The sequence below is a fragment of the Macrotis lagotis genome, chromosome 4 (genome assembly GCF_037893015.1).
Source record: "Macrotis lagotis isolate mMagLag1 chromosome 4, bilby.v1.9.chrom.fasta, whole genome shotgun sequence".
Lineage (NCBI taxonomy): Eukaryota > Metazoa > Chordata > Mammalia > Peramelemorphia > Peramelidae > Macrotis > Macrotis lagotis.
The window spans coordinates 104120910-104146813 of NC_133661.1; the positions used below are offsets into that span (position 1 = coordinate 104120910).

General features: G+C 37.5%; 1 protein-coding gene and 1 pseudogene across 5 annotated transcripts in view; one reads left to right on the plus strand and one right to left on the minus strand.

The window, feature by feature from the left end:
* SHOC2 (SHOC2 leucine rich repeat scaffold protein) overlaps positions 1-25904 on the minus strand; it is a 131368-nt gene that overhangs the window by 39748 nt on the left and 65716 nt on the right. The window lies entirely within an intron of this gene.
* Positions 24174-25269, plus strand: LOC141521291 (large ribosomal subunit protein uL10 pseudogene; annotated as a pseudogene).

The following is a 25904-nucleotide window of genomic DNA, read 5'->3' on the forward strand; positions in this document are numbered from 1 at the left end:
TGAAAATAGCTCTATTAGTAAAATAATCTATTTGCAAAGGATAGCCTGTTATTATGAAAATTCTGTATCAACTGTGAAGCAATTGAAAGTCTACATATTCTAATGACCAAGGATATCCACAGCAGGGATTCTTATTTCAGTCTAAGACACCTTATTATGAATTCATGATGGGCACTGGTTAACTCCCTCCACCAATGGAAATCTACATCACCTACCTATTATTTAAAAGTTAAGCCCCAGGAAGATAGTTGAGGCACTGAAAAGTTAATAATTTGCCCAGGTTACTAAGTATCAGAGGTGACCATTTAAACTGCAATCTTCCTGACTCCAAGTCTAGCATTTTCTCTCCTACACCATGACACTCCTCCCTGAATACTATGCTTTGATTTATTTTGTTTTTAGGTATGGTGAATTAAAAGTTATTCTATACTGAGAATTTCACAATGTTATCTGGGTGTTACATAACTCTACTAGGACTTTTTGCTTGAGAAATAATCACTATAGCTATGTCACTGTGGACAACACTTGACATTTAAAGTTATTTCTGCCAAAGTAACTAAAATATATTTTCATCAACAGCAGTTCATTAGCAGCAAATGATTTATTGGCAACAACTTTATATAAATGAGGTTTCTTTTTGGTCAACACTTATGAAGTCCTTATTACATACAAAGAACCGTTAGGTACAGGGGATACACAGACAAAAAACAAACAGTTCCTGCCCTCACAAAGTACACTGGTTTATATCCCAGGGAAAAATATTAATTTAAAAGAAAAGGCTTAACCATATATAAATATTTACAGCAATATTACTTTTCCTTTCACACGCTTTATGGCAGCAAAGAAACAGAAACTAAAGTGGGTTCTGATCAAAGGGAAGAATGCCTGTGGTGCATTACTATGATGAAATATTATTTTAAGAATTGGCAAATGAAGAATCAAAGATCTTTATTTTTGATTTTGAATGAAGTAAGTAGAACCAAAGGAATAATACAATTACTACAAAAAGGAAAGTGAAAAGGCTATAAGGAAACTGAATTATACATTAATGAAAAATTTAATAAATTATAGATAATGAATCATACCTCCCTCTCTATAGCAGAGGTAATGACTTCTAATAGTCACTATAACTTGCTTAGTTATTTTTCTTTTATTCTGAGGAAGGGTTAAATAAAAATAACGGTTATCAATAAAACTTATTTTGGGGAGGAATTCTGGTGAAGAGAATGGCAAAAATGAAACATCTATTCTGGGGAACAAATTTTCTGATTAGATAAGGATAAAAAATAGAATACAAGAGATTGAGGAATATGTAGTTAGAGTTCAGCTTCTTTTATAGTTTCTGTATTTTTTCCAGCTTTTTTTTTTTCAAATAATAATGCCACCAAAATACAATCCATTCTAGGAATTAATTTCACAATCACTTATATAAATATAAATAGCTTAGAATAGAAACACAATAATCGGTATCAACTGTAACTATTCATGAACTTGAGAACTCAATTTGACACTGTAAAGTGCCTCCTACATACAAGATACTATGTTCAACATTGAAGATAAAAATATAAAATAAATAGTCCTGCCCTCAAAGAGCTTACAGTCTCTGATGAGGGATACCTTTCTACTTGCCAAGGATAACCCCAGCTCTATGCTCTCATTCCTTCCTCTCCTGTCTCCACCAGGAGTCTATCCCCTAGGCCTCATCAACCTTTCCTTATCCAATGGTTTCTTCATTATTGCTTACAAAATGCCCAGTCTTCCTTAAAACAAAGTTCACTAATGCTCCATTCCATACAGATAAAGATACAGTATATTATACCCAAAAGGAAAAAAGGCAATTCAGAAACACTTAAGTTTTTGAGCATGGTCAAAAACTTGGTCTTCAAAAAATTATTTTTGCAGTTGTGAGGATGGTGAATTGGAAAGGAGAAATAAAAAAGGTACAACTGCTTGAAAAGAGATCTACCTCAAACTACTCCAATTAAAGTCTAAAATTTGCACCAGGTCAAATAATGTAAAGTAATCCAAAGAGAAAAGAATTAAGTTACTTCCTCCAACCTAGAACTGCACAAAAACAATACAAACAAAACAACATAAACCATAGAAAAGTAGGCTACCAGCAAAGTTCCAGGACCAGAATAGGCAACAATTTGTAGATAAGCCTCTGAAGAAAATTCCAGGGAGGTCAAAAAGTCACAGGACAGGGACTCTGGAAATCCCAGGAACTTTCATGCTCTGCGGCATATCAAAGTCCAAACTGGGATAGCCAAGGTAAGCAGTATCAAGATCTAATAGACTCTCCTGAGGGTTTCAGAACCAAAAGGAGTTCTGAAGATCCAACATTTTGAACCTCAAAGATCCGATGTGGGGTGGGAGGGATAGGGAAGTTGAACTGGTAAATGGAGATCAATGCAGGCGCCAGGGTGAGAGAAACAAGGTGACCTCCCCATCAAAACATAGAATGAGCTGAACCTGGCCTGAGCACAAAGTTCTAATTAAGTACCTAAAGTTAGAGGGATGAATAAATCCACAAAAACAGTAACCAGTATTCAAAATAAACAAGTAACTCCTAACAATTGCAAGGAGCAACTCAAAAGGGAAAAATGGGCAATCCATAGACTATATATAAATACCTAGAAGAAATGAAGCAAGAAATTTTTAAAAAAGGGAAATAAAAGGAAGAAAGAAAAGAGCAATAAATAGAAGAGAGTGGTAAATCTTACTCAAATGACGGAGTTCCTGAAAGTAGAAGAGATCTAAGAAAAGTAATGATTACATTAGATAGGCAGAAATATTAAAACAAAATCAAAAGACTGAAAAATTATTTTTAGATGTAAGATAGCTGATATCAAAAATAACTGACCTGGAAAACAGAAAATGTAAAATTAACTGGCCTCTTTCAAAAACTGAAAAAAAAAAAAGATTTTAAAAAAAACCCTAGGGATTATATTTTTTAGAAAAAAAATGAAAATTGCTAATATCTGTAAGAACCAGGAGGCAAACTAAAGAAAGAAGAAACCTATTAATTACCTTCTTAAAGAATCTCCCAAAAGAAAATTACCAGGAATGTCATATTCAAAATCTCAAGCACATATAGCACAAGGAAAAAATATTGCAAGGAACCAGAAGGAGTTCAAAGACTAAGAAACCAAAGTCAGGATCACTCAAGACCTGGCAACTATTATTATAAATTGGGAGATCTTGAAATACAATATTCCACAAGACAAAAGAGATAGGTTAAAAAGAATCACTTACCTTACAAGATTGAGCATAATAGAATAGTGGGGTAGGGGGGAGAAACAGACTAAATAGAAGACATTCAAATATTTCTGATGAAAACATCAAAATCAAGTAGGACCTTTGAAATATAAACATTAAAGAAAAACTTAGGCTATTTGAACAATAAGAAGGACTTGGATGACCATGTAGTGCTAACAGCAAGAGGAGTAAAAGATACATGCTAATGTATAAAGAATAAATAAGTGGGTAGAACTTGCTATTTCTCAAAAATGTGATGCATATGAAGAGTATTCAAATAGGGGAAAGTAGACACCAATTGAACCCAGCAGGGAGTTGCTCAGCAGAGCTTACAGAGCACTCAACCCACAGACAGTAACGGGTTGAGGGAAACTGTTGAGATCTCTTCTCTATTCCTGGGACAGAATTCTGGTACTTTGTCCCTATCAGACACTGGTAGCAATCTGAGTCCCCATACTACCATAGCAAAGCAGGAACCCTCCCTCACAGCTCCAGGGCAGAGGGCAGTGCCTGTGGTCATCCAGATCAGAGCACAGGCAGGAGAGCAGTCAGAGCCTCTCTTAAGAGATTGAAGGAACTGAGGTCCTTGCTGGGGGGGGGGGGGGGTGCTCTAATAACACTCAAAAGTTGGGAAGAACCTCAAAACCAGGGCATAGGCTAGAGAAATGAGTAAACAGAAAAAAAGGAACCTGACCATAGACAACTACTTTGGTCCCATGGAGGATTCAAAATACACCCTCAGAAGATGACAACCAAGCTTCTGTATCCAAAGCCTCCAAGAAAAATAGACTATGACCTCAGGCTATAAAAGTGTTCAAGAAAAACTATAAAAATCATGTAAGGGAGGTAGAGGAAAAATTGGGAAGAAAAATGAGAGCAATGCAGGAAAATCATGAAAACCAAGTCAGCAGCTTGGTGAAGAAGATACCAAAAAAGACTGAAGAAAACAACATGTTAAAACTAGTTTAGGACAAATGGAAAAAGCAGTCCAAAGTGTTAGTAAAAAGAATGCCTTAAAAAAAAGCAAAATTGGCCAGGTGGAAAAGGAGATTAAAAAAGCTCTCTGAAGAAAACAACTCCTTCAAATGTAGAATGAAGTTAAGGAAAGCTGATGATTTTGCAAGAATCAAGAAACAATAAATGGGCAAAGAAAACAAAACCAAAAGGATGAAAAACTAGAAGAAAATGTGAAATATCTCATTAGAAAAACAACAGACCTAGAAAACAAATCCAAAGAGACGATTTAAAAATTGAGTTACCTTAAAGTCATGACCAGGAAAAGAGTCTTGACTTCATCTTTAAAGAATTTCTACAGGAAAACTGCCCTGATATCCTAGAAGCAGAGGGTAAAATAAAAATTGAGGGAATCCACTATCTCCTTTTGAAAGAAATGGCAAAAAGGAAAATAACACCCAGGAATATTATAGCCAAATCCAGAACTTCCAAGTTAGAAAGAAACAATTCAAATATCATGGTGCTATAGTCAAGATTACACAGGACTTATCAGTATCCAACATTAAGGACTCATAGGCTTGGAATATGATATTCCAGAAGGCAAAGGAGCATGGATTACAACTGAGAATCAACTACCCAGCTAAACCGAACATCCTCTTCCAGGGGAAAAAGATGGACATTCAATGAAACAGGGGAATTTCAAACCTTCCTGCTGAAACGACCAGAGCTGAACAGAAAGTATGATCTTCAAGTATAGTACTCAGGTGAAGCATAAAGATGGTGAATGAGAAGGGCAAATTATGAAGAATTTAATGATATTGAACTGCTTGTATTCCCGCATGGGAAGAGGAAATTGATAACTCATATGAACCTTCTCATTTATTAGAGCAGTCATAAGTAATATATATATATATATATATATATGTGCATACATATATATGTATATGGAGAGAGAGAGAGACAGAGACAGAGACACACAAGGCACAGGAGAGAGCTGAATATGAAGGTATAATATATTATATTATGAATATTATAAATGTATTATATATATATTATAAAGATGGAGTCAATGGGTGAAAAAGGAATGTACTGGAAGAAAGGGAAAGAAGAGGTTGAATGGGCTAAGATATTTCACTTAAAAGAGTCAAGAAAAAGTTTTTTCAATGAAGCGGAAGGTGGGGGAGAGGTGAAGGAGAGTGAAGTGACTCAGGGAGGAAATAACATACACACTCAATAGGGTCTAGAAATCTATCTTACCCTAGAGGAAAAAAGGAGAGGAAAAGGATGGGAGAAAGGGGATTGGGGTGGGGGAAGTGATAGAGAAGAGGGAGGATTGTGGGAGAGGGTGGTCAGATACGATACAGTTTTTTTTGGAGTTTTTTTGCAAGGTGATGGGGTTGGGTGGCCTACCCATGACCACACAGCTGGGTGGTTGTTAGGTGTCTGGGGCAGGATTTGGGCTCAGGTCCTCCTGGCCCCAGGGCAGGTACTCTATCCTCTGCACCACTCAGCTGCCCCTTAACATACTTTTGAGGAGGGAAAGAATGAAAGGAGAGAGAGAAAACAGAATAAATGTGAGTGGGGAGGAAGGGATGGAGGGAAATACAATTAGCAATAGCAACTACTATAGGAAAAAATATGGAAGCAACTTCTCTGATGGACTTATGATAAAGAAAGTGATCCATCCCAGAGACAGAGCTGAAGGTATCTGAACACAGACTGAAGTACAATTTTTTTCTTTTTCTCTCACTTTAATTTTCATGAGGTTTTTCTATTTTTTTAGGGGGGGATTATATTTACTCTCAGAACAAACCTACTTTACAAATATGTAAATAAATAAAAAGTAAAAAAACATGTAATTGGAAAAATAAAATATAAGTTTTTTAAAATGATTGTTTCTACTGTGAGATGAAGAATACTCATTGGAAATAGAGGATCTGAGATGGAATTTATTATCTAACTACTCATGTGACCTTAGGCAAGTAACTTACTTTCCCATCTCAAATCATATGCCAAAATATTTTTATTAGAATGCAAAGATTTAACACACAAAACTGCTTGTATATTAAATGTTTGCATTCTAATAAAAGTGTTTTTCTAGCTACCAAAAAAAACCAAAAGACTAAGTTATCAAAGAGTAAGGTAAAAAACTGAAAATGTGGAGAGGCAAAGTAGAGTTTAGATTTGAAAGACTTTGAACACCAGAGTATTTTGTATTTGAAAAGTAGATAAAACAAAATCAATGGAGTTAATTAAATAAAAGGATGCCACAGTCAAACCTATATTTCATGAAAATGATTTTGGCAACCAAATAAAGGATAGATAAGTAGAGAGAGATGAGGCAGGCAAAACCACCAGAAGATTGTAGAAATAATCCCAATGTGTCCATACAGGAAATACATCAGAGTGATCGGGTATCAGAAACAAGTGATTTTGCAAAGGTGAAAGCAATAGTTCTTGACAATAAATGGGACATAGAGGTATGATAAATAATGAGGAGTTAGGGTGGCTAGGTGGCATAGTGGATAAAGCACTGGCCTTGGAGTCAGGAGTACCTGGGTTCAGATCCGGTCTCAGACACTTAATAATTACCTAGCTGTGTGGCCCTGGGCAAACCACTTAACCCCATTTACCTTGCAAAAACCTAAGGAAAAAAAAAATGAGGAGTTAAAGTTGACACACAGATTGAGAGACTGGAAAGATAGTGCTACCTTTGATAGTATTAAAAAAAAGTTAAGGGGCGGGGGCACTTTAGGAAGAAAGATACTGAGTTCTGCTATGGATATGTTGGGTTTTAAGAAGATTATAGGACACTGAGTTTGAGATGTCTAAAAGTTGAAAAGGCAAAACACAAGGTCAGTTCAGAAATCAAGACTGGATAAGAAGATTTAAGAATCATCAGAATGAAGAGATGTTAGTTAAATCCATGCAAGGTGATAAGTCAGCAAGTGAAATAGTATAGGTCAAGAAGAGAAGAGTGGCCAAGACAATTCTATCAGAAACCCATGATCAGCAGGCATGATGTGGATGAAGATTTACCAAAGACTGAGAAATACAGTAGAAAGACAGGTAAGAACAAAGAAAAAGAAATCAAGAATTGAAATTGTCAAGAAGAGAGACAGGGTCAAAGGCTGTAGGGGCCAAGAAGAATAAGCTCCTGGATTTAGCAATAAGAGATCATTTATAACTTTCAATAAAGAAATTTCTAGTGGAATGATGAAGTCAGAAGCCAGAGAGTGAGAGGAGAGGAAGTGGAAGCATTTATTATACAATGGCCTTTTCAAGTTTAGGCAAAAAAGGCAGGAGAGATATGGTATAAGAATTTGTGAGAAATAGAATGAAGAAATGAGGTTGAGGGAGACATAGGCATATTTAAAAACAGTAGGAGAAACAAAGTAGAGAGAGAGTAAAGATAGTGAGGATGACAAAAAGCAGAACAACAGCATGGAAGACTGTACAGGCAGAATTCCTTACCTTGGCAAGGACAAGAGTCAACTCTTCATGTGAGTCAGAGGTAAAGGATGAAAATAAACAGAAGGCATCTGACTGATGGGAGGTGAGGAGGGGGGAAAAAAGGAGCTCTCAGTGAATGGCCTCAATTTTTTCAGTACAATATGAGGCAAGGTTCCCAACTGAGAGGGTGAGCAAGGGAAGACTTGAAAAGGAATGAAAAGGGACGGCTAGGTGGCGTAGTGGATAAAGCACCGGCCCTGGAGTCAGGAATACCTGGGTTCAAATCCGGTCTCAGACACTTAGTAATTACCTAGCTGTGTGGCCTTGGGCAAGCCACTTAACCCCATTTGCCTTGCAAAAATCCTAAAAACAAACAAAAAAAAAAAGAAAGAAAGAAAAGGAATGAAAAGATTGGTGAAAACTATTGTAGAAAGTATGAGAGTTGATAAAGGGTGTGAGATGGGGAGGTTAGAAGGAATTCCTAGCAACAGTGAGGGATGAGTTAAGGTTGGGTAGCATAAATTTATAGTGATCTCAGAAGAGTTGTATGATATTCTCCACTTTGGTCAATAGCACCTCTGTAGGAGTGAAGGCAGTGGATTGCGAGAGTGATCTAAGACTGAGATTTAGCAATAAGGCACGAGCAATAATATAAGGGGGCAGAGACTGAAAAGGGTAGTGTAGAGTTGAGTTAATTTACTAAGATGAGGAAAGGGAAAGGTGGCTAGTGAAAGGTGATGGGCTGGAAGAGAACCAAAAGGTCAAGAACTAGAGGTCATGGTGTGGACCAAGAGGAGATAATGGGGATTTCTGGGGCAGTCAAAATGTTGGCATGAAGCTAACATGTTCTAGGAGCTGTTTCCTACACATTACTAAACGAAACCTGTACACAGACATTAAAGCTCCAGAACCCACCAAAAGAAAAAGAGCAAAACAATTCTAGACATCAAGAATGATCTTCTGTGAAGGTCTCTCTCTTTGGATGGGAAAAGGGGAAACAGAGCCCAGCTAGACAGCAATCCAGGTCCTGGCAGGGAGAGTTCCAAACACAGACAAAATCTAAGCAATGGGGAACACTGGGACAACAACCTGGACAAAAAGATCTCTGCATAGACAATGCCTGGGCTGCATAGGCAACACCTTGGAAAAACAGTAAGCCAGGAATCAGAGCCCAAGACCAGCACAAAAAGCTCAGGAGTATTTTCCCTATACCTCAAGAACAAAGATCAACTATCAAAATGAGCACACATAAAAAGGGGTGCTAATCATAGAAAGTTACTATTCAGATAGAGATGATAAAAATGCCAGATCAGAAGAAGAGTGCTTGTGGCAAATTATCTAAATAGGAAGTCTCAAAGAAGTTTATCAACTGCACTCAAATCCAAAACCTCATGGAAGAGCTTAAAAAAAGATTTTAAGGGATGGCTAGGTGGCGTAGTGGATAAAGCACCGGCCTTTGGAGTCAGGAGTACTTGGGTTTAAATCTGGTCTCAGACATTTAATAATTACCTAGCTGTGTGGCCTTGGGCAAGCCACTTAACCCCTTTTTGCCTTGCAAAAACCTAAAAAAAAAAAAGCTTTTAAAACACAAGAGAGCAAGAAGAAAAAAATGGAAAAAAGAAATGAGAGCCATGAAAGGGAATTATGAAAAAATTACTAATCAACTCCTTTAAAAGTAAAATGATCAACTAGAAAAACAATGCAACTCATCAAAAATAAAATTAACTGGAAAAGGAAAGAAAACATTTAAAAGTAAGACTTTGGAGACAAGATGGCAACATGAAGGGATCAAGTCTTAGGAGCTCTCTGATGAAACTCATAAGCTAAGGACTCTAACTAAACTTTCGAGAGACAGAACCCACAAAGGGACCCAGTGAGGCAGTTCTCCTACTCAAGGTAACCTGGAAAAGAGCAGAAAGGCTCGGCTCCCCGGGTTTGGAGGGGTAGCCCGCCAGAGGGGTGGCCCACCAGAGCAAAAGAACTTCAGCCTCCTGGACACAGCCCCAGGGCGCTGGGAGCCGCGGCTCACAGCAGCGGGGGAGTCTCCTGAGCTGCACCCCGGGGAGCACCGGGCACAAAGTGGGGGAACAGTGGGGGACCTCTGCCAGAGTGAGCATGTGTAGTCCAGCCCTTGGGGCACACAGGGAGCAGCTTGGTCTTTCAGGAGCCCAGACCCTGAAACAGAAGCAGGCGGAGCCAGTAAGCAGGAGCCCCCAGGGCATGAGCCAGCTGAACCTAGGGAGGGGAGTGAAGAGAGACTGCCAAGCTCTGTCCTCTGCCCCTGGAACAGGACTCTGGGGCTCTGACCACACTCAGATCCTGATCCCAGTCTAGCCCCCCCCGCATAGAACAACAGGGGCCCCCCCCCCACCTCAGCCCTGTGGCAGAGGGGGGCGCTTATGGTCATTCACAGACCAGGAGGGAGGACAGAGCCTCACACACTGAGACCCTTGTGGGAGTGTCCCAAAAGCTCAGGAAGCACCCTAAAAAACAGGCTTAGGCTGGGAAAATGAGCAAGCAAAGAAAACAAGAGGAAGACTATTGAGAAATATTTTGCAAAATAGCCCAAGAAGAATCAAAATACTCAGTCTGAAGATGAGGAAACACAAGCTCCTGCATCTAAAGACTCCAAGAAAAACAGAAATTGGGCTCAGGCTATGACAGAGCTCAAAAAAGACTCTGAAAATCAAATGAGGGAGTTGGAAGAAAAACTGGGAAAAGAAAGGAGAGAGATGCAGGAAAAACATGAAATTGAAGTCAGCAGCTTAGTCAAGGAAATCCAGAAAAATGCTGAAGAAAATAGCATGCTAAAAAACAGCTTTGGTCAAATGGATAAAACAGTTCAAAAAGTTATTGAGAAGAATGCTTTAAAAAGCAAAATTGGCCAGATGGAAAAAGAGATAAGAAAACTCTCTGAGGAAAACAAATCCTTCAGACAAAGAATAGAATTTAGGGAGATTGATGAATTTACCAGAAATCAGGAATCAATACTTCAAAACCAAAAAAATGAAAAATTAGAAGAAAATGTGAAATATCTCATGGAAAAAACAACTGATATGGAAAACAGACTTAGGAAAGATAATTTAAAAATTATTGGAATACCTGAAAGTCATGATCAGGAAAAGAGCCTTGACATCATTTTCAAAGAATTACTACAGGAAAATTGCCCTGATATTCTAGAAACAGAGGACAAAATAGAAATGAAGAGAATCCACCAATCCCCCTAGAGAAAGAGATCCCAAAAAACCAACCCCTAGGAATATTACAGCCAAGTTCCAGAACTCCCAAGTCAAAGAGAAAATATTACAAGCAGTCAGAAGGACACAGTTCAAATATCGTGGAGCTGCAGTCAGGATCACACAGGACTTAGCAGCAACTACATTGGAAGCTCGTAGGGCTCGGAATACAATATACCGGAAGGCCAAAGAGCTTAGAATGCAGCCAAGAATGAACTACCCAGCAAGGCTGAATGTCCTCTTCCAGGGAAAAAGATGGGACTTTCAATGAACCAGGGGAATTTCAAATGTTCCTTTAGGGATTTAATGAGGATGAACTGCATGTATTCCTGCATAGGAAAAATGACACTGATAATACTCATATGAACCTTCTCAGTTAATAGAGCAGGTAGAGGGAGCTTTTATAGTTAAAACAGGAGAAAGCTGAATTCGAAGATAAAATATGGTGTAAAAATGGAGTCAATAGGAAAAAAAAGGGAAATGGAATGGGAGAAAGAAAAAGGAGAGGGGGAATAGTCCAAGATATTTCACATAATAAGATTTTTTTATTACAATGAGCTATTGCAATAATATGGAAGGGGGGAGGCAAGGGGGAAGGAGGGAACCTTTGTTCTCATCAGAGATGGCTAGGAGAGGAAACAGCAAATATACTCAATGGGGTATAGACATCTGGAATAAGAAGGAGCGGGGGAGCAGGGGATGTGAATAAAGGAGAACCATGGGGGGAGAGTGGTCAGATATAACACATTTTCTTTTTTACTTCTTGCAAGGGGCTGGGATTGGAAGGCCTGCCCAGGACCACAGGGCCAGGTGGATTCTGGGCCTAAGGGGTGGTATGGGGGCTCAGGGCTTCTTGGCCACAGGACCAGGGATCTGTCTGCTACGTCACTCAGCAACCCTACAGCAGACTCAGAGTGAAAGGAAAGAGAAAATATAGTTCATGGTAGTGGAGAAATAAGAAATGAGGGAGTGGAGGCAGCTAGGTGGTGTAGTGGATAAAGCACCAGCCTTAGAGTCAGGAGTACCTGGGTTCCAATCCGGTCTCAGACACTTAATAATTACTTAGCTGTGTGGCCTTTGGCCAAGCCACTTAACCCCATTTGCCTTGCAAAAAAAAAAAAAAAAGCAGGGAGTTGCGATCAGCAATGGCAATGTTGGAAAAATATGGAAGTAATTTTTGTGATGGACTTATCATAAAGAATGTGATCCACCCGTGACAGAGTTGCTGGTATTGGAACAAAGACTGAAGCATATTTTTTGTTATTATTTGGAGGAGGGTGCAGGGCAAGTGGGGCTGGGTGACCTGCCTGGGGCCACATAGCAGGGTGATCTTTGGGTGTCTGTGGCCGGATTTGAACCCAGGTGCTCCTGGCTCAAGGGCCAATGCTGTCTACCACCCAGCCACCCCTACTATTATTACTATTTTATTTTATTTTGGGTCTTTTTTTTTTCTTCTTTTTGATTTTTGCAGGGCAGTGGGAATCGGGTGGCTTGCATGTCACATGGCTGGGTGATGGTTGGGTTTACGAGGCTGGATATGGACTCGGGTGCTCGTGGCTCCAGGGCTGGTGCTTCATCCATTGCGCCACCTGGCCATACCTATTTTTTTTTAATTTTTAATTTTTTTTCCCTCTCCCCTTTACTTTTTTTGCCCAAGCAAGTCTATCTATATTCATGGGGGAGGGGTATTTTGTTTATCTGTAAACAAGAATATTTTATTAATGTAAAAAAACATTTGTACAAAATGAGAATAAAAAAATAAAAAAATAAACATATAAATAAACTCAAAAAAAAAGTAAGACTTTTCCAGTAAAACTGGACAAAGAAAACACAAAAGCTAACTGAAGAAAATAAAATCCAAAGAATTAGAATTGGACAAATAGAAACTAAAGTATCTATGAGACACAAAGATTCCATCAAACAAAATCAAAAGGTTGAAAAAAACTGAAGAAAATGTAAAGTAACCTTTTAGGACAAACAACCTGGAAATTAGATCCAGAAGAGATAATTTATGAATTATTGTCTACCAAAAAAGCCTAAATCAAAAAGATAAACCTGAAAAATATCTTTCAGGAAATTATTGAAAGAATACACAGAACACTTTCAGAAAGAAACTCCAAGATAAAAACTCCAAAGACTATCATAGTCAAATTCCAGAATTCTCAACTAAAGGAGAAAATACTGCTCACAGAAAATAAGAAGCAATTTAAATACAGAGGAAGCACAATCAAATTACACCAGACTTATCAGCTTCAAATTAAGGATCAGAGAGTCTGGAATATGGTATTTCAGAGATCAAAGGACTTTGGATTACAACCAAGAAAGAATTAAATACTCTGCAAAATTCAGCATATTCTATCAGGGGGAAAAAATGAACTTTCAAGGAAATTGAGAACTTCCAAAATTTTCTGATAAAAAGACCAGAACTGAACAGAAAATTCAATCTTCAAATATAAGGCATAGGAAATGCATTAAAAAGTAAATGGAAATGGGGGGGGGAATGCTAGTCAAGATCATTAAACTGTAAACATCCCTACAAGGACAGATAACACTTGTAAATCTTAAGAATTCTATTTCTCTTAGGATAGCTTTGAGTTGATTACAGTTGAAGGGATTATACTTAAAGTATATGGGTATAAATGAGACAAGAAGCAATGCTGATTAAGCGGGTCATATTTCCTATAGAGACAGAGGGAAGGAGAATACTTAGACGATCTATACATAAATCATAAAGTGACTTTACTAGATACTTAATGTAAGAATGATTGTAGTACCGTATAGACAGAAGGTGGGAATATACTTAGAAAGGTTGGACAGAAATAGATTAGGAAATGATTTTGCCTTAATCCATACTTTAATTAACAAGAGTTATACTATATAGTTGGAGTACGTATAGATGGAGGGAGAGAGTGTACTTAGAGGGAGGGACTGGACATGAAAAAAATCAATGAGAGATTTTGATTTGCTTGATGCCTTGGCTACAATTGGAGGGAGTGTGCTTAAGCAGGAAGGAATCATATAAATAGTCCATAAAATGATTTGGCTTTTCATGATGACTTTGACTCACAAAGATCTGGGTGTCCAAGGAGAGCACTTCAAAAGAGGGGGCAGTATAAATCATTTATAATTTGATGTGAATTTTAACTCTTGAAATATGTATTTCTAGTGAGACAGAAGAGGCGAGGGAACTTAATGACTATGAGTCAAAACTACTCATCAAGCAAACAAACCAACTTAGGGAATGTTATTTCTATCAGGACAAATAAAAGGAATATATTTTCACAAAGGGGTTGTAGGTACAAATCAGGGTTAAAACAACAACAAAAGTATGAAAATCAGGGGTAGCAAACCTGATCTCAGAAAAAGCAGAAGGAAAAGCAAAATTATTAAATATATATGCACCAAGTGGCATAGCACTTAAATTCTAAAAGGAGAAGGTGAATGAATTACAAGGCAACAGACAGCAAAAATAATAGGAGCAAACCTCAAATTCATCCTCTCAGAATTACATAAATATGGGGCAGCTAGATGGTACAGTGGATAGAGCACCCATCCTGGAGTTAAGAGTACCTGAGTTCAAATCTGACCTCAGACACCTAATAATTACCTAGCTGCATGGCCTTGGGCAAGTCACTTAACCCCATTGCCCTGCAAAAACTAAAAAAAAAAAAATCAGATAAATATAATCGCAAAATAAACAAGAAGGAAGTTAAGAAGGAAATAAAATTATAGAAAACGTAGATATGATAGACCTATGGAAAAATTTAATGAAGACAGAAAAGATTATCTTTTTCTCTGTAGTACTTGGCAACTGTACCAAGACTGACCATGTACTAGGGCATAAAAACCTTACAATCAAATGCAGAAAGGCAGAAATAATAAATGCATGCTTTTCAGATCATGGTGCAGCAAAAATTATTATGTAATAAAGGGTAAAGGAAAGATAAACCAAAAATTAACTGAAAAATAAAAAATCTAATTTTAAAGAAAGAGTGGAACAAATAACAAACTGTAGAATTAATCAACCATTTCATTCAAGAAAATGATAACAGTAAGACATCATCCAAAATTTATGGGATGCATCAAAGCAATTTTTAGGGGAAATTTAATATCTCTAAACACTTATGTGAATAAAAACAGAAAAAGATCAGTGAACTGGACAAATCACTAAAAAAAACTAGAAAAAAGAAAAAATTAAAGATCCCCAATTAATACCAAATTGGAAATTCTGAAAATCAAGGAAAGATTAATGAAATTGAAAGCAAGAAAATCATTGATCTAATAAATAAAACTGAGTTGATTTTAAGAAAACAAAATAGAATAGAAAAACCTTCACTTAATCTGATTTAAAAAAAGAAATAAGAATGCCAAATTACTGAGATCAAAAGATGAAAAAATGAACTGACTATCAAGGAGAAGGAAAATAAAGAGATAATTTGGAGCCATTTTACCCAATTAAAAGCCAATAAATTTGGCTACCTGAGTGAAATGGATGAATATTAACAAAAATATAAACCACCCAGATTAACAGAGGAGGCAATAAAATACTTAATTTACCCCATTTCCAAAAGAGAAAACTGAAGAAACCAATAAAAAAAAATTCCCCTAAGAAAAAGCCTCCAGGTCCAGATGGATTTACAATTGAATTCTACCAAACATTTAAGAAACAATTCTAATTCTACATAAACTATTTAAAATAGTAGAAGAAAGAGTTCTACCAAATTGTTTTTTTTATGACACCAATATGGTGCTGAAATCTGAAACCAGGAAGACCCAAAACAGAGAAAATTAAAGGTCAATCAAATGAAGAAATTAAAGCTATATTTAATCACATAAAATTGCTCCAAATCATTATTCATTAGAGAAATGCAAATTAAATCTATGAAGTACGACCTCATATCTATCAGATGACTAAATGGGAAAATGATCAATATGGGAGAGGTTGTGGGAAAATTGAGACATTGATGCACTGCTGGTGGAGTTGTGAACTAATAAAATCATTTTGGGGAGCAATAAAACTGATCATTTTCTTTGACCCAGTAATACCAATATCAGGCCTATATCCAAAAGAAATCATAGACAATGGGAAAAGTTCCCCATGTTTAAAAATATTTATAGCAGCTCTTTTTGAAGTGGAAGAGAATTGGAAATTGAAAGGAAATGGGGGAATGGATGAACAAGTTATGGTATATGAATATTATGGAATTCTACAAGAAACAATGAATGGCTGGACTTTAGAGAAGCATGGTATTACAGGAACTGATGCTGAGGAAAGGAACCAGAACCAAGAGATCATTAAAAACATTATGAGTTGATCAACTAAGATAGATACAGCTCCTCTCAGTAGTTCAGAGAGCTAGAGCAATCCTGGGAGAACTGTTATGGGAAATGCCATCCATAGGCAGGGGAAAAACAAACCAAAAAAGCCACAGAATCTGATTGGACACTATATTTCACTGTTTTAAAACTGCTCTTATGCTTTTTTCTTTCCAATTCCATGGCCTTCTTTCTTTTCCCTTAGTCCTAATTCCTTATATATAAAATGACTAATATGTAAACATTTTTGTTTTTGTTTTTTTGTAAGGCAAATGGGGTTAAGTGGCTTGCCCAAGGCCACACAGCTAGGTAATTAATTATTAAGTGTCTGAGACCAAATTTAACCAGGTACTCCTGACTCCAGGGCCAGTGCTTTGTCCACTATGCCACCTAGCCGCCCCTTAATATGTAAACATGTTAAACACAAATATAAAAGCACAACTTTTACCAGACAGTTCATCCCTAAGTGGATGGGAGTGTGAAGGGAGGTTGGTAGAAAAATGTGTAACATAAATATGAAATGAATGTTAAATGAATGTTAAAAATGAATGTTAAAAAACTTTTATAACACATAAGAGGAAAAAATAAAAAGATTATGGTATTTTACAAGGCAGAAGAAGATGACATAAAAAGTTAAGAGATGATCATTTGAGGGGATTTCAGTTAATGATCATGGAAGTAGTCTTTTTGTAATCAAGGGTATGAAATAACTTTATGTATGAATGAGATGGAATGGAGGAGTTTATGGGAAATGATTAAGTTAAAGAATTTAATTGTCCATTTACCTTGAATACAAACTCCGCTACAAATATTTTTTCTCATTCAAATGTTTATGCTTCTAGTCTAGTTACATTTTGTTTTGAAATTTTTCAATTTCATATAATCAAAATGATCAATTTTAACTTTTGTGATTGTCTTTATCCCTAATTTAAGGATCCTTTACCTATAGATGTGAAAGGTATATGACCTGCTTCACTTCTAAATTTTTCATGGTATAATCTCCAATATTAAGGTCATATATACATTTTGAATTGATTGTAGAATATATTCTAAGATTTTAAAAAACCTAATTTCTACCAAACTACAATCCAGCTTTTCTAGCAATTTAACAAATTTTTTCCTAGTTATATGGTTTCAGTTTTATCAAACACTAGGTTGTCTAATGTATTCCATTGATATAGTCTTTAATTTTTAACCAAAACAATTTAATCAAATAGCTTTGATGGCTATTGCTATACTTTCTACATATGAAATTAGGTAGAAAAGTGATGTTATCCTTTTGTTTCAATACTTTGATTATTTCCTTTGATATTCCTATGTTTCTCCAAAATAATTTGTTATTATTTTATTGAGTGCATTTTGTGGCTATTTTAAATGAGATTTACCTTTCTATTACTGTCTCAGATTGTTATTAAATGCTGTTGATTTTTGTGAGGTTTTATTTTTAATCTACACTTTAGTTAACCTTTATCTCCACTAGTTTCTCTGCAGATTCCCTAAGATGATTTAAATAAACCATATCTTCAGCAAATATGAATAGATTAATCTGTCCTTTGACTATAATTACACTTTTAATTTCTTTTCATTGACTTACACCTATTGCTAACAAACCTTGATGCTTCTGTTTGGATTATAGATTTATTATATATATTTAAAAGGTCTTTCTATGATTTTGTTTTTTTAACAAAGGTTTTTTCTGCGATTTTTTGATTATAATGTGGCTTTGGATGTACATTTTTGATATAATTAGGTTGACTGCTCTCTTAATCTCAAAACATTCCTAGAATCCTGGCACAAAATCAACTTGATCACAATGAATTATTTCTTATATGAACTACAGAAGTCTGCTTGACACAATTTTGTTTAGAAATTTTTAACAAAGGGAGAGGCTAGTTGGCGCAATGGATAGAGCACCAGTCCTGGAGTCAGGAGTACCTGAGTTCAAATCCAGCCTAAGACAATAATTACCTAGCTGTGTGGCCTTGCCCAAGCCACTTTAACCCCATTGTCTTGCAAAAAAAAAATAACAAACATTCCTTAGTGAGATGTTTTTTTCTCCTGTGCTTTTTATCCTTTCCTGATTTTCCTGTATTAAGACAATGTTTCCTCTCATAGGTAAAGTCTAACAAAGTACTTTCTCAATTTTTGAAAACAACTTGTGTTGCATTGGTATTAATTGCTCTTTTCAAGGTTGAGTGTGTCCTTTTATGAATTTATCAGAATCAGTCCTCATCCCCATCCCTTGGTAAATCTTTTACACCTAATTCTATCTTCTTCTTTTTAATTAAATACATTAGAAGCTTATCAGTTTCATTTGGCTTTTAAATAAACAACTTTTTGTTCTGTTTATCAGTTATGTAACTTTTTGATTTTCTTTCTGGCTATTTCCTCTCTCATTATTTCTTCTTTTGTACTTATTTGGGATTTATTTCTATTTAAATGCACATTCAGCTTATAAATCCATTCCTTTTCTTTTACCACATTTCTAATGAAATTTTTCCCTCTATTTTGGCCAAATCTCAGAGATGTGTCGTTTCATCATTATAATTTTCCATAAAATAAGTATAGTTTCTGTGATTTGTCCTTTGACTCATTCATTATTCAAAATCTACATTTCAAGTCATTTGCATATATTTTGTGTTCCCTGAACTGATTAATATTTTTATTGCTTTAGGATCTGCTACTGTTTCTGTCTTTCTATATTTATTTACAATATATTTGGTGTCAATGAGTGGCCAATTTTTGTAAAAGTTGCATGTATATGCTATTAGATATAAATAAGTATTTTGGTATTAAACTACCTTTTCCCTTCTCTTATGTCTGTACAAAACCATTCATTACGTTATGAACTTAGATAATAAAGTAAGTTTGATACTGATATAGGTTTATTTCCTATTATTCCCAGCTGCATAATTTATTTCTATGTTGTGAAATTTTGACAGCATGATAGCAACTCCTTTTTTCTGGACAATTAATAACCAATTTATTCCTTAGGCTAGCAAATAATCAAAAAACCGATTATCAATGGTCTTTCTGGGTAATCAAAGACTGATTCTTTTTTAATTAATTTAATTTAATTGATTAATTAATTCAATTGATGCATAGTAAATTGTTTCATCTCTCATCTTTATTCTGTACATGTCTTTGTTTTTTTAAGTATGTTTCATTTAAGGAACAGATTGTGAAGTTTTGGTTTCATATTTAATCACTTTTTGATTTTGCTGTTTAAAACCATTCACACTTAAAAGTTATGAATTAGGGCAACTAGGGGGCGCAGTGGATAGAGCACCAGTCCTTGAGTCAGGAGGACCCGAGTTCAAATCCAGCCTCAGACACTTAATAACTACCTAGCTGTATGGCCTTGGGCAAGTCACTAAACCCCATTGCCTTAAAATAAAAAAAAAATTTATGAATTAGGTTTATTTTTTTCTCCAATCTAATTTTTTTCTGAATTAAATCTTTTTTGTTCCTCTTCCTCATTAAATACAGTATTTTATTTCCAATTATTTTTGTTTACTATTTTGTAAGGAAACACTATCACCCTCAAGCTTCCTCTCTCCCCATCTGTCACACCTTTCCTTACTTCCTGATTTACTAATTCCTTTTTCTTTTCTTTTTATAGTCATCTAATTCTTCCCTTCTTTTTTAAAACAGGAACTATCTTATTTTTTGGTTTGTATTCCTAAGACTTAGTACAGTGCTTTACACATAGCAAATCCTTAACACTTTCATTTACTCTCTAATTACTTAAATTCCTCTTTACTCTCCTACCCTTCAACTTCGTCAGTTTTTTCCCCTAAATCTCTCTCCAAGAAGGATTTGCTTTTCCACTAATTTTCCTCCCTGTCTCTTATAAACTCTGTGATTCATTATACTTATTCCTTCTTTAGTTTTTATGTTCTTCATAGATGTAAAACATCTAAAATATCTATTATGAGTTCCCTCTTCTAAAAAATTTCTGTTATTGCCTTGTAGATCGTGTCTTTTTCTTTTTCTTCTCTTGGGTCTTACTCTTAGAAGTATCAAAGTATCAACTGAGGAAAAAGAAGTTTTGATCTTTTTCTACTCCCTTCGCTACCCCATCATCATTTTCTTTCCACCAGGAAATCTCTCTGGGTCCTTGCCATCCTGGATGCTTTTAGCATTACAAAAACTGATTTCCTTCCTCTGGAAGCAGAATACTTCTTCCATAGAGGAATAATACTTTCAAGAATTTTACTCTAGGGGCAGTTAGGTGTCACAGTGGATAGAGCACCATATGGGCCTGGAGACAGGAGTACCTGAGTTCAAATCCGACCTCAGACACTTAGTGATTACCTAGCTGTGTGGCCTTGGGCAAGCCACTTAACCCCATTTGCCTTGCAAAAAAAAAAAAGTAATTAAGGGAGATAGAGGAAAAATTGGGAGAAGAAATGAGAGCCATGCAGAAAAATCATGAAAATCAAATCAAAAACTTAGGGAAAGATATACAAAAAAAAAAAATACTGAAGAAAATAATATGTTAAAAACCAGTTTAGGCTTAATGGAAAAAAGCAAAACAGAAGGCAAATGAGGAGAAGAATGCCTTAAAAAGTGGAATTGGCCAGCTGGAAAAGGAGATAAAAAAAGCTCTCTGAAGAAAATATATCCTTCAAATTCAGAATAGAACTAAAGGAAGCTGATGACTTTACAAGAAATCAGGAAGAAATAAAACTCTTCCAAAAAAGCCAAAAATAAGAAAATGTGAAACATCTCATTGGAAAAACAACCAAGCTCAAAAACAGAATCAGAAGAAATAATTTAAAAATTATTCGGCTATCTGAAAGCCATGACCAGGAGAAAAGCCTACACTTCATTTTTCAAGAAATAATACAGCAAAATTGCCCTGAGATCCTAGAAGCTGAGGGTAAAATAGAAATCGAGAGAATTCACTGGTCACCCCCTGAAAGAGATCCCAAAAGAAAAACTTCCAGGAATATTATAGCCAAAATTCCAAAACTCCCAAATCAAAGAGAAAATTCTAAAAGCTGCCAGAAATAAACAATTCAACTACTGAGGCTCCATAATCACATGATCTGGCAGCATCTACATTAAGGGCTCATAGGGATGAGATTATGGTATTCCGAAAGGCAAAAGATCTTAGTTTACAACCGAGAATCAACTACCCAGGCAAAACTGAACATCTTCTTTCAGGGGGGAAAGATGGACTTTCAATGAAATGGGACTTTCAAACTTTCCTATTTGAAACAACCAGAGCTGAACAGAAAGTTTGATCTCTAAATACAAGACTTTGGGGAACCATAGAGGGCATGGAAGAGAGGGACGAACTACGGGAACTTAATGATACTGAACTGTTTGTATTCCTGCACAGGAAGAAGATATGAACTTTCTCATTTATATTGATATGAACTCATATGAACTTTCTCATTTGTAAGAGCTGTTAGAAGGAGCATATATAGACAGGGCCCAGGAAGAAGCAGAATATAGTGGTATAATATAGTAAAAAGATGCAGTCAATGGGTGATAAAGGAAAGTATTGGGAGGAAGGAAAAGGAGATGATGAAAAAGAAGAAGAGGCTAAGAAATTTCACATAAGAATCAACAAAAAGCTTTTTCAGTGGAGTGGAAAGGGGGAAAGGCAAGGGGGAATGAGTGAGCCTTCATTTTCATCAGAAATGGCTCACAGAGGAAATAATATACAGACTTAATAGGGTGAGGAAATCTATCTTACCTAGAGAAAAATAAGAAGGAATGGGACAAGGGAGAATGGGGGGAGGAAAGGGGGGAATAGGTGATAGAAGAGAAGGAGAATTGTGAGAGAGGGTACTCAAATTCAACACACTTTTGGACACGGCCAGGATGAACAGAAAGAGAGAGAACAGAATAAATGAGAGTAGGGAGAAATAGAGTGGAGGTACAGCTAGTAATAGCAAAAGTAGAAAAAATATTGAAACAACGTCTCTGGTGGACTTATGATAAAGAAAGCAACTCAAGCCAGAGACAGAGCCATTGGAATCTGAACATAGACTTAAGTATTTTTTTTCTCTCTCTCTATTCTTGCTTGAGATTTCTTATCTTCTGGGGGGGGGGGGGGGTTATATTTACTCTTATAAAACATTCAATTTACATCAATATATGGCATGGAAACAATGTAGAGACTATCGGACAGCCTTCTGTGGAGGGTGGGGAGGGAAGGGGGGGGGGAATTGTAGAATTCAGAGCCTTGCAAAAAATGATGGGTACATATTACTATTGTATATAACTGGAAAACAAATAAAATGTTAAAAAAAAAAAAAACACATGGAGGACAGAGCCAAGATGGAGATAAGAAGGGATCCAGTCTTAGGAGCTCTGTGATAAAACTCATCAGCTAAGGACTCTAACTAAATTTTCGAGAGACAGAACCCACAAAGGGACCCAGTGAGGCAGTCTCCTACTCAAGGTAACCTGGAAAAGAGCAGAAAGGCTCTGCTCCCCAGGATTGGAGGGGCGGCCTGCCAGAGCCAAAGAACTTCAGCCTCCTGGAGGCAGCCCCAGGGCGCTGGGAGCCGTGGCTCACAGCAGTGGGGGAGTCTCCTGAGCTGCACCCCGGGGAGCACCGGGCACAAAGTGGGGGAACAGTGGGGGACCTCTGCCAGAGGGCACATGGAGTCCAGCCCTCGGGGCACACAGGGAGCAGCTTGGTCTTACTGCAGCCCAGACCTGGAAACAGAAGGAGGCAGAGCCTGCAAGCAGGAGCCCCCAGGGCATGAGCCAATTGAACCTAGGGAGGGGAGTGAAGAGAGACTGCCAAGCTCTATCCTCTGCCCCTGGAACAGGACTCTGGGGCTCTGACCACACTCAGATCCTGATCCCAGTCTAGGCCCCCCATAGAACAGCAGGGCCTCCCCCCACCTCAGCCCTGTGGCAGAGGGGGACGCTTATGGTCATTCACAGACCAGGAGGGAGGACAGAGCCTCACACACTGGGACCCTTGTGGGAGTGTTCCAAAAGCTCAGGAAGCACCCCAAAAACAGGCTTAGGCTGGGAAAATGACCAAGCAAAGAAACAAGAGGAAGACTATTGAGAAATATTTTGCAAATGAGCCCAAGAAGGATCAAAATACTCAGTCTGAAGATGAGGAAGCACAAGCTCCTGCAATCTAAAGACTCCAAGAAAAACAGAAATTGGGCTCAGGCTATGACTGAGCTCAAAAAAGACTTTGAAAATCAAATGAGGGAGTTGGAAGAAAAATTGGGAAAAGAAAGGAGAGAGATGCAGGAAAAACATGAAAAAGAAGTCAGCAGCTTAGTCAAGGAAATCCAAAAAAATGCTGAAGAAAATAGTATGCTAAAAACCAGCTTAGGTCAAATGGATAAAACAGTTCAAAAAGTTATTGAGGAGAAGAATGCTTTCAAAAGCAAAATTGGCCAGATGGAAAAAAGAGATAAGAAAACTCTCTGAGGAGAACAAATCCTTCAGACAAAGAATAGAATTCAGGGAGACTGATGAATTTACCAGAAATCAGGAATCAATACTTCAAAACCAAAAAAATGAAAAATTAGAAGAAAATGTGAAATATCTCATGGAAAAAACAACTGATATGGAAAACAGACTTAGAAGAGATAATTTAAAAATTATTGGAATACCTGAAAGTCATAATCCGGAAAAACATCAGGAAAATTGCCCTGATATTCTAGAAGCAGAGGGCAAAACAGAAATGGAGAGAATCCACCAATTCCCCCTCCCCCGAGAAAGAGAACCCAAAAAACCAACCCCTAGGAATATTATAGCCAAGTTCCAGAACTCCCAAGTCAAAGAGAAAATATTACAAGCAGCCAGAAGGACACAGTTCAAATATCGTGGAGCTGTAGTCAGGATCACACAGGACTTAGCAGGAACTACATTGGAAGCTCGTAGGGCTTGGAATACAACATACTAGAAGGTAAAAGAGCTTAGAATGCAGCCAAGAATGAACTACCCACTCTCTCCAGGCGTCCTCGTGTGAGTGACATCGTCTTTAAACCCCAAGCAGCAATCCCTGAAGCACCTTCGAGATGCCCAGGGAAGACAGGGCTACCTGGAAATCCAATTATTTCCTCAAGATCATCCAACTTTTGGATGATTATCCAAAATGTTTCATTGTGGGAGCAGACAACGTGGGCTCCAAGCAGATGCAGCAGATCCAGTTGTCTCTCTGTGGGAAGGCTGTAGTGCGGATGGGAAAAAACACTATGATGCGCAAAGCCATTCGTGGGCATCTGGAGAATAACCCTGCCCTGGAGAAACTGCTGCCTCATATCCGTGGGAATGTGGGTTTTGTGTTCACCAAGGAAGATCTGACTGAGATTAGGGATATGCTTCTGGCCAATAATGTACCAGCTGCTGCTCGTGCTGGTGACATCGCCCCATGTGATGTCATGGTGCCAGCCCAGAACACTGGTCTGGGTCCTCAGAAGACTTCCTTCTTCCAAGCTCTGGGTATCACCACCAAGATTTCCAGGGGTACCATTGAAATTCTGAGTGATGTACAGCTGATTAAGACTGGAGACAAAGTGGGCGCCAGCGAGGCCACCTTGTTGAATATGCTGAATATCTCCCTGTTTTCCTTTGGGCTGATCATTCGGCAGGTGTTTGACAATGGCAGCATCTATAACCCTGAAGTGCTGGACATCACAGAGGAGACCTTGCACCTTCGCTTCTTAGAGGGTATCCGTAATGTTGCCAGTGTCTGTCTGCAGATTGGCTACCCAACTGTTGCATCAGTGCCCCACTCTATCATCAATGGGTACAAGCGGGTCTTGGCTGTAGCTGTGGATACTGAGTACAGTTTCCCGCTTGCTGAAAAGGTGAAGGCCTTTCTGGCTGACCCTTCAGCCTTTGCAGTGGCTGCCCCTGCGGCTGCAGCTCCAGCTGCTGCTGCACCAGTTGCTGCTGCTCCAGCCAAAGTAGAAGCCAAGGAAGAGTCAGAAGAGTCTGATGAAGATATGGGATTTGGTCTGTTTGATTAGCCCATGGGATACAACTATTTTGCCAGTTTATTTGTGGAACAAAGAAATAAAAATGCTCATTATCTCTGCAAAAAAAAAAAAAATGAACTACCCAGAAAGGCTGAATGTGTCCTCTTCCAGGGAAAAAGATGGACTTTCAATGAAGCAGGGGAATTTCAAATGTTCCTTTTGGAATGTCCAGAGGTGAACAGAAGGTTTGATCTTCAGATACAGGACTCAGGTGAAGCATGGAGATTGGAGGAGAGGGGGGAAATATGAGGGACTTAATGAGGATGAACTGCATGTATTCCTGCATAGAAAAATGCCACTGATAATACTCATATGAACCTTCTCAGTTAATAGAGCAGGTAGAGAGAGCTTTTATAGTTGAAGCATGAAAGCTGAATTCAAAGATAAAAATATGGTGTAAAAATGGAGTCAATAGAAAAAAGGGGAAATGGAATGGGAGAAAGAAAAAGGAGAGGGGGAATAGTCCAAGATATTTCACATAAGATTTTTTTTATTACAATGAGTTATTGCAATGATAAGGAAGGGGGAAGGCAAGGGGGAATGAGGGAACCTTTGCTCTCATCAGAGATGGCTAGGAAAGGAAACAGCATATATATACTCAATGGGATATAGACATCTGGAGTAAGAGGGAGGGGGGAGCAGGGGGAAGGGGTGGGGATGTGAATAAAGGAGGGGAGGATGGACCATGGAGGGAGAGTGGTCAGATATA